This window comes from Rhipicephalus microplus, chromosome 5, assembly GCF_043290135.1.
Source record: "Rhipicephalus microplus isolate Deutch F79 chromosome 5, USDA_Rmic, whole genome shotgun sequence".
NCBI classification, from domain to species: domain Eukaryota; kingdom Metazoa; phylum Arthropoda; class Arachnida; order Ixodida; family Ixodidae; genus Rhipicephalus; species Rhipicephalus microplus.
This window is the reverse complement of record NC_134704.1, coordinates 42,744,986-42,754,828: the sequence shown is the minus strand read 5'-3', so window position 1 is coordinate 42,754,828 and position 9,843 is coordinate 42,744,986. Positions and strand designations below refer to the sequence as shown.

General features: G+C 43.6%; 1 protein-coding gene across 1 annotated transcript in view; it reads left to right on the top strand.

Moving 5' to 3' along the window:
* The first annotated feature begins 9,310 nt into the window (after positions 1-9,310).
* Positions 9,311-9,843, top strand: part of LOC119173896 (lens fiber major intrinsic protein-like) — a 71,501-nt gene continuing 70,968 nt past the window's right edge. The window contains exon 1 of the mRNA XM_075895320.1: positions 9,311-9,582. The gene's annotated coding sequence lies outside the window, so the exon portion shown is untranslated. The remainder of the gene's footprint in view (positions 9,583-9,843) is intronic.

Genomic DNA, 9,843 nt, shown 5'->3' with positions numbered 1-9,843 from the left:
ATTTGTGTTTCACAGAGGTGCTAAATACCCGGTCAGTTATAGTCACACTTTATTTATGCTTTGTTGTTTGAATTACAACGCTGACTTTTATTTCTTTACGTATTTATTTCTTTAGGTATCTTTTTTTGTGTCTCCACGTGTCTACGAAGGGGCACTTGGGACCTGCCTTTGCTCGCAGACGGAGGGTATCATACGTGACCAGAAGCCTCAATGATATCACGCGCAACAGTGAAAGATGATTGACCCATATTTTTTCTCTTACTTCTGAGTTTTTTCATTTTTTATTCTCGCCACACGAACTCAACTCGCCTCTCCAAAGAACTAATACGAATGTGTTCTTTTTTTTTTACTTCGTCTATATCTCTGCTTTTGATAAGGTTCATGTGTAGTCCGTGTGTGAACAAAACAGAAACTCTAGACGAAGAACATACCAAGCACTCTACAAATCGTGCCCTGATTATAGACGAAGTGCGATGCTCCAAAGCTCGGTGTTGAGTCATCTTCTCTTGTCGATCGAGATGGTAGACGTGAGGAGTCTAACTCAAATCACTTTTTCTGTTTTACTTCCTTCAATGCACATACTTCGCTACGAAGAGAAGGCGGCTTTCAGTTTGCATTCTGTGTACACCATACAGCGACGTCTAGTCCCGAACTTCTTTCAGCTATCGCTTTTTCTTCGCAAATCTTCCAAACATGACCCGTCTTCAAGTAAAGGGTGCGATTCCGTTTTTACTTTTTCGGTAGACCTTTCTTTCTCCTCAGAATCCTTATACGAAGAAGAGACCAAGCGACATCAGACTTTTTGGGGGGAGGTGGCGGTATTGAGGCATGTTTTGACGAGATAAGAAACAATTGCAATAACACACTCGAAATGTCTAATCTCTAAAGTTTCTCGTTTGAGTAAAGTGGAAATTTTTGCTATTTGTAAAAATACGTCGTGTTAATTTGTGCATTTTCGTGATATATTAGCTCCACGTGGCACAAACCAGTGCTTTTTCGATTGATGTTAAACATTGAAAAAGCTTCTTTTTTTTACAAAACTAAAGATAAATTTCTCGTTTTGTGTCCTACATAGCAAAATAAATGGCTCACGACATAGCACCAAAAAGGATAGAGCTACTTCAAGAGCCTCGCTTACCCTCATTCGAACGAGTGCGTAATTACGTGTGGCAGCTTGGGCTAGTTGGTATGGCGTGACGATAGTTATAGCACGAGAACAAAACGTGGACACAGACAGAAAGGACACGCTCGTGTCCTTCGTGTCCTTCTTGTCTCTGTGTCGTCATTTTGTTCTCGCGCTATAACTATCGTCACGCGTAATTACGCTCTCAAACTATCTGTTTAAACGATTCACCACTCGAATGAAGAAAGCATAAATTGAGAGTGTCGGAAAATAGGTGGACATAGGACTACGTATGCAAAATTAATCCTTTCTCTGACTACGCAATTTCCTGAACAAACGCACCACATTTCGATTATCGGAAATATGACATGAATTAACTTTCAATATCTATTCATGCTGTACGTTCGTGTTAACATATCAAATCGAAGAAGAAAAAACGTAGCGCCTGAATCATTGGTAGGTGGGTATAAGTAACAATAACAATAACAGACCCTTTGTTATTCAAGACTGCAATTTCTCAGCAATGCTTGTAACTATACGCAGTTTCCATTATCTATCTTTGTCTTGTATGTGCTTGAATTCTTATACATTTTTAGTTGACTTATGTTGCCTTCCTGACTTGCGCACCTGACACTTGTTTCTTTATTTTGTATTTTTTTCTTGTGTGTTATAAATGTTGTACCCACCCCCTCTGTAATGCCCTACGGGCCCTGAGGGTATTCTAATAAATAAATAAATAAATAAATAAATAAATAAATAAATAAGTACAGCCGTGCCTACACTGAGGGCACCACAGCATCATGAAAAAGATAAGGGGCCCACCACAGTTGCCTAATAATTATAATGTTCGACTACTGACCCGCAAATAGTGGGATCAAATTCAGGCCAGGGTGGTCGAATTTTCAATGGAAGCGAAAATGATGGAGGCCGGTGTATTTTGAATTGGGTGCACGTTAAAAAAAACCCAAAGGGTCAAAATTTCTACGCCCTCTACTACGGCGCATCTCATAATCACGGTAGACAAGTAAATGAGATAAGCTGTCAACAAAATTCAAGCGTCAAGAACTAGCAGGCAGTTTTTTAGAAGTCACGTGATCAAAGACAGCACAAGCTCGGTTACAGTGCCGTGTTTAAAACCACTGAGAGCAGCACCTAAACTTACTTTATCGAGTAGTAAAACTGATACAAAAATGTTATGACTTCGCATTATGCGGAGTAAACGCATATTGCCAGATGAACTAGCATACTGCCAGATGAAAGCCTTGAAGTAAATAAAAAATTACAAGCTTTCCTTACGCTTATATCACTATAATGTCAATAATTAAAGCGACTTAGAAAAACAATTTCAAGTTAAGTGTCCTAAATTGGTTTTGCATATATTTGTTTTATGGTAAGAGCTAGACCACTCTTATTATTAAAAACAGAGAAGAATCCTCTATGAGATTTGAAATATAACGAAGCTACAAGATAGCAGCGGAAGGGTCCTGTTAACCTTTCCATCAATGAAGTCCCGATAAGATTGCGAACTGTCATGCATTAAGCAAGTAATTATAACTATCCTTAAGTGTACGACATAGAAGATAGCTTCATTTTATACGGAGAAAATTCGAAGTAGCAGCGATATCAAAGTTCTGAATGACAAAAGTAACTCGTCATGCGTTGGCATTGTGGAGTTAGCTAACAAAAAAAAACGGCGAACGGGCACGCACGCGATGTTTTAGTATTGGCTAAACCAAAAGACTGTCGTCATATTTTATAGGAAAAATTTATGTCTGTTTTGTTAGTCCTATTTACCAACGCATCCTAAGAAATAATACCACGTCCGACTACAATGTGATACTAATTTAACCTTAATTCAAGAAGACTTTCCTAGAGAAGAAATATCAAGGCGCTAAACGAGATTTCTAGTGAAACACTGCTTTTTAGTGATAGCTATGTTTTTTTTTTTTCCTTGCTGCCTTTTTCTTTTACGGACAAAGCCTTCCGTTAATTTTCCTTCCACTCCAAGGATGCTATTTTCGTCACTTGGCATGGGCGTAAAAGCCCGCGGTACATTTTTTTTTTACTTTTCTTGCTGTACAGCAAATCTAGCTAAAAGGGAATAAAATGTGGGGACGAAGGATTTCTCTAGAGGTCGTAGGTGCAACGCAGTAACTATGATCCGCGCATCGCGGAAGAATACAAAAAGAAAAGCCCTAATGCCACGATACTATCAAGCCAGAAACGGGTTGTGCAACCCCCTTTTTTACTTTTTCATTCCCTCCGATAGGGCCATTGAAACTTCCGGTCACGTATTGTACCGTTCGTCTGTGAGAAAATACACAGCCTACGTGATCGGCGACTCGCCAGAAAGAAACGGTGCAGCAGTAGCGTACGCGTTCGCAAGGGAAAGCGAACAAAACAAAGGGTAGCAAAAAAAACGTTCTAAAAATAACTGCACTACTAAGCGACTGCCGCGCTCTCTGTAGGATTCCGGGACGAGTACAAAGGACTGCGTCATTTGTTTCGCTTTTGTCTCGCGATCAATTTTTCGTGTCTCTCCTTATTTCCGTGTCAAGACTTTTTTAAATAACTTTATCGCACGGAGTTCCTTCGTTGCCGGTTTCTTTGAAAACTCGCCCGCCTTCGTTGCAGTGACAAGAGAACGACAAACTACGTTACACACACCCAGAAAGGAACTCGAGGTGCGTCTTCCTGTTTCTAAGGAATACACTTTGTTCACTCGCATTCTTTTATTTTATTTTTCTTTGGCTTTAAGTAGACTGAACCTTTATGAAACCTTTATGAGACGCACTTAAGTATACGGCGCAAGTCTAAGTAGTCAGAGTGTGATTCGTATTTTCATCTTTCCTCGGCAATTTTTGTTTCAAGTAACGTGACGAAAGGGAGCCACAGGCTCGAGTTTTTGTTCGCTGACGCTTCATGTGCACACGTGGTGGGGCAGAGGGTTGAATGAGATTCGACACGTGTATGCCATAAAAAAATCACACAGTGTCGGCACTGAGGACACTGCGTTTGATAAAGGTTTTCCTCGGCCTATCTTCTATTCTTGGCTCGTCGCTCCAAATTTTAATGCCCCCGGTGGAGGCAATTTATTCGCAACGCATTAACCGGAACGTGCTTCCCATTTCTTGATACGAGTGATATTTTTGTGTATACTTCATTGTTAAATTATCTATATGTATGCTTGTTTACCTTTATTCTTGTTTTTTATTCTTGTTTTTTATTCTTTGTTTGCACCTATATTCACAATTGTGCACTATAGTGTACGCTATTCATCTTCTTGTATACATATTTATGTCTGTTTTCTTGATGAACCTATAAATTGCTGCCATTGTATGCTTTGAATTTTTTTGCTTCCCACCCCCCGCTTTAATGCCATGTGGCACTGGGGCTATGGCATAAATAAATAACAAAATGAAGAAGTTAGCCCGCAGTATTTTTCCGTCGTTTGAACGAGTCATTCTTTTGCCGCGTTACTATTTTTCACGGGCATGTTTAAAGCTGTCTTCACCTTGCCAGTACATTTAACGTGGCGAAGTAGAACGTTTCGAGTTGGACGGCAATCATTTACTTTACCCTGTAACTATTTTTCACTGGCATGTGTGAAGCTGTCTTCACCTTGCTGGTACCTTTACGTGGGCAAGCGGAACCTTTTGAGTCGGTCAACAATCAATTACTTTACCGTGTAACTATTTTTTCACGGGCATGTGTAAAGCTACATTCACCTTGCTGGTACCTTTAACGTGGCGAAGTGGTACCTTTTCAGTTGGACAACAATCAATTCCATTACCGTGTAACTATTTTTTCATGGACATGTGTAAAGTTGCATTCACCTTGCTGGTGCCTTGAACGTGGCGAAGCGGTTGATTGATTGATATGTGGGGTTTAACGTCCCAAAACCACTCTATGATTATGAGAGACGCCGCAGTGGAGGGCTCCGGAAATTTAGACCACCTGGGGTTCTTTAACGTGCACCCAAATCTGAGTACACGGGCCTACAACATTTCCGCCTCCATCGGAAATGCAGCCGCCGCAGCCGGGATTCGAACCCGCGCCCTGCGGGTCAGCAGCCGAGTACCTTAGCCACTAGACCACCGCGGCGGGGCCGTGGCGAAGCGGTACCTTTTGAGTTGGACAACAATCAATTCCGTTACCGTGTAACTATTTTTTCACGGACATGTGTAAAGCTGTATTCACCTTGCTGGTAACTGTAACGTGGTGAAGCGGTACCTTTTAAGTCGGACAACAATCAATTATTTTGCCGTGTAACTATTCTTTCACGGGCATATGTAGAGCTGTCTTCACCTTGTTGGTACCTTTAACGTGGTGAAATAGAACCTTTTGAGTTGGACGGCAATCAAATACTTTACCGTGCAAATATTTTTTTACAGGCATGTGTAAAGCTGCCTTCACCTGTCTAGTAACTTTAACGTGGCGAAGCAGAACCTTTTGAGTTAGACGGCAATCACTTTGCCGTGTAACTATTTTTACGGGCATGTGCAAAGCTGTCTTCACCTTGCCAGTACCTCTAACGGGGCGAAGCGGTAGCTTTTGAGTTGAACAGCAATCAATTACTTTACCGTGTAAAAATTTTCACCGGCATGTGTAAAGCTGTGCTCACTTTGCTCGTACTTTCAACGTGGCCAAGCAGAACCTTTCGAGTTCGACGGGAATCATTTACTTTATCGTGTAACTAATCCTTCACGGGCATGTGTGAAGCTGTCTTCACCTTGCTGGTAACTTTAACGTGGCAAAGCTGATTTTTTTTAGTTGGACGGCAAATAATTATTTTACAATGTAACTAATTTTTCATAGGCATGTGTAAAGCTGTCTTCTTCTTGCTAGTACCTTTAACGTGGCGAAGCGGAACCTTCGGAGTTGGATGGCAATCAAATTTTTTACTGTGTAACTATTTTACAGGCTTGTGAAAAGCTGTCTTCACCTTGCTAGTACCTTTACCATGGCGAAAAGGTACCTTTGATTTGTGGGGTTTAACGTCCCAAAACCACCATATGATTATGAGAGACGCCGTAGTGGAGGGCTCCGGAAATTTTGACCACCTGGGGTTCTTTAACGTGCACCCAAATCTGAGCACACGGGCCTACGACATTTCCGCCTCCATCGGAAATGCAGCCGCCGCAGCCGGGATTTGAACCCGCGACCTGCGGGTCAGCAGCCAAGTACCTTAGCCACTAGACCACCGCGGCGGGGCGAAAAGGTACCTTTTGAGTTGGACGGCCATCAATTACTTTACCACGTAACTATTTTTTCACGGGCATTTGTAAAGCTGTCTTCACCTTGCCAGTACCTTCAACGTAGCGAAGCGGAACCTCTTGAGTTAGACGGCAATCAATTACTTTACCGTGTAACTATTTTTTCAGGGGCATGTGTAAAGCTCTCTTCACGTTGCTAGTACCTTTAACGTGGCGAAGCAAAACCTTTCGAGTTGGACAGCAAGCAATTAGTTTGCCGTGCCACTATTTTTTTTTTTTTTGCGGGCATGTGTAAAGCTGCCTTCCCCTGGCTGGTACCTTCAACATGGAGAACCGGAACCTTTTGAGTTGAAAGGTAAGCATTACTCAAGTCCGAAAAGGTTGTTTCAGTGTTCGTAATAGAGGTCGCAGCAACGCTTGTAAAATTGCGCACTTACTTAGACAATTTGGAAAAAGTTCTAAACAACCTTTCAGCATAAAATCGTCTTTTCTTATCTTTTTCCTTCCCGACATAGACTCCGACACTCTGAATTATTATCACAAGGCATCGACTACATTCTCCTTGTTGTGTGACCTGTGCAATGTTGACGTTGAAGTTGTGACCCAGTGATAAAGTAACATACATTACAACAAGAGGATCGTGTGCAACACTGTGTGTGCAATACCTCATAGGCCACCGGCTCGAGCATGGTTGCGTCACGCTGCGCGGAACTTTATGGTAGCATGCCCGCGGCTCCCTTAAAAAAAAGGATGTTAGTACCATATAGTATGAAAGGTGTAAACCAGGCGGGGCAGTCACCTTCGAATTTCGCAAGCCTAGATCCGTCGGCCATCCAGAACATTCTAAAGCCCAGTATGTTACCTGCCTAGTTAAAAGGCGTGGCCTGTAATCTGTCGCTCGTAATGCTGTCGTCAACCGGTAGTGGTAACAATACCTTGAGTGTAACATGCCAAACAACGATTTTTTATGAGGCATAACGTAGTGAAATGCTCCGGACATTTCGGTCATCTGGTGTGTGTTTTTAACGACCACTGGCAGCGCTCAGTAAACGGACTTCTACCATTTCGCTTCGATTAAAACGCAACCGTCTCGGTTGGAATTGAAGCCACGATCTTTGGGTCACCAGCCGAGCTTTGTAGTCGCTACGCTACCGAGGTGGACTTGAGCGTGAGTGAATGCGTACACACCTGCCACAAAGTATATACGGCGGTAAGTGGAAAAAAGAAAAAAAGCCTCTCTGCTGACATGCACCGTAAGCGTTTGGGGTTTATTGGTAAAAGGCTGAAAGGGCAAGACCCTGCAGGACCAAGCTGCTAAGAGTTCTTCGTCCTTTACTGTCCTCGCCTCTTCTTCCCATTCATAATCCGGCACACACGCCACGTAAGAATGTATATCCCGTCCATTCCATATAGCGCAAAGTCTTTTTACTCAAGTGTCTTCGTTTAAGCAAAAGACTAAGCTCTACTTTAGCGAAAAAGAAAATAAGAGACTAATAATTAGAATGAAACAAAATTGAATCATATAATATTTGACAACTTGCTAGAAAACGTGTGATACGTGAGAATCACACCTTGGTGCCATTAAACTGCCCTTCAGGTTTGGTAACTTGTGAGAAATGTATCACTGCAGCAACTTCCAAAGAAACAATGACAAAATCAAGAACACGGGGCGACATGACCTATTTCTGCCAGTAATAAAAGAAACGTAGTTTCAGTGACATTTTTGGCATAGCAAGGCACTTTACAGTCCAAACGAATACAAACAAAGAAACGCGAGCTTCATGCTTACGTAGTGCGAGGACTGACAGCAGTTATCCGTATAAAAGTTCGATGTCTACACTGTCAACATGCGGGTACGTGTCTTTTTTTTTTCTATATGCCTCTACAACGTTGACGAGAAATCAATTAGCTAGATGAGCTTTGAGAGAAGTTCTTTCAGACGACTCCGCAAGAAAACAACTCATTTTTACCGTCGCTTAACACACACATTTACAAACAAAATCTACGGCAACGTGCATGGGTTTTAGCTAAACCACTCAAGTTCTACAATAGGTAAGCAACCAACCCGAGCACGTGTTTGCCAGCTGCGAATCAAACTCCATACGTCGCGTCCACCTCGGTGGAACAGTGGCTAAGGTGCTTGGCTGCTGGCCCGAAGGTCGGGGGTTCGATTCCAGCTGTGGCAGTCACATTTTGACGGAGACAAAATGGTAGAGGCCCGCGTTCTGTACGATGCCAGTGCGAGTTTAAGAACAACAGATGGTCAAAATTTCCCGAGGTCCTCCCTCGGCATCACTCGCAATCATACGCTCATTGTGGTACGCGAAAACCCGCATTAACTTCGTACATCGCAGCCCGCACTTCATCATGATGTGTTCTGTTGCACACAGGACGTCGCGAAGAAAATAGCGTGATGACTCGCGCAGCGCGCAAATTTGTCCCGTTTTCTGCGCAACACTACTGGTGTTAATTAACCAACAAGGCCAAGTGGACATCCTCTCGAAATATTTATGATGGTATTCAAGCGCACTTGGCACATATTGCAAGAGTAGGAACAAAAAAGCCTCAAGAACAGAAAGAAAAATAACAGGACACGGCGTCTGTCCCATTGTTCTCTTCCTGCTCTTGTTTTTTCCACTCATACTCTAACACCACGCTTGTCACTAACTTCCTGTTGGCTTAAACGCGGCCTCAAACAAACCGAATTCACGAATTCCACAAGCTCGCCCACACTACGAAAGGAACGACTCCAGTACTCGCGAGACGCTCTTTGTAGAATCAGCTCTCGAGGAAGGGAACGAGGTCGAAAACACAAAGGGGATATTACAGCTCCCCGAAAAAGAAAGGGAGCCGGCCGAGGAAACACCCCACCACCCTTCTTCCCAAACTCCCGAAGCGACGTCAGAGCACGTGATGCTCCTTTCTTCCTCCTCTCCCGAGTTCCCACTCTCTCCCGTCGCGACCGGCGAGAGCGCAGAACGCGCCAGGCGGTCGGCGTACCCGTCGACTACGGTACCCACGGTGCCGAACCGCGCTCCAGCGCAGCGCCGAATGTCGACCGCCCCCGCAACGCCAGCCACGCGCGCTGCGCCCGCTGGAAGGCGTGAGCCGCAGCACCCCGGCACCAACACCGTCGCTGACGCCGCCAACGCCCGAAGCTGACTTCAACAACAGGGCGGAACGTGATCGGTGTGAAAGTTCGCCGCAGGAAGCACGTCGGGTTGAGGATGTAGCAAGTCCAAGGTGAGTGAGTGAGTGAGTGAGTGAGTGAGTGAGTGAGTGAGTGAGTGAGTGAGTGAGTCTGCAACTGATACTGTATGATACGCGCGGAGAAGAAAAATAAAGTAAGCGCTAATCTAAGAAAACTTCCCCTTTTAAGAAGCCCGTGTTGTCCCGGCGACTATTATTGTTTATTTCGCGCGAGAAAATAACGTAAAGTGAGTGTCACACGAGAAATCTTGCATCTTGCTTTCAGAGTAGCCTGTGTTGGCCTTAGTATAGCAC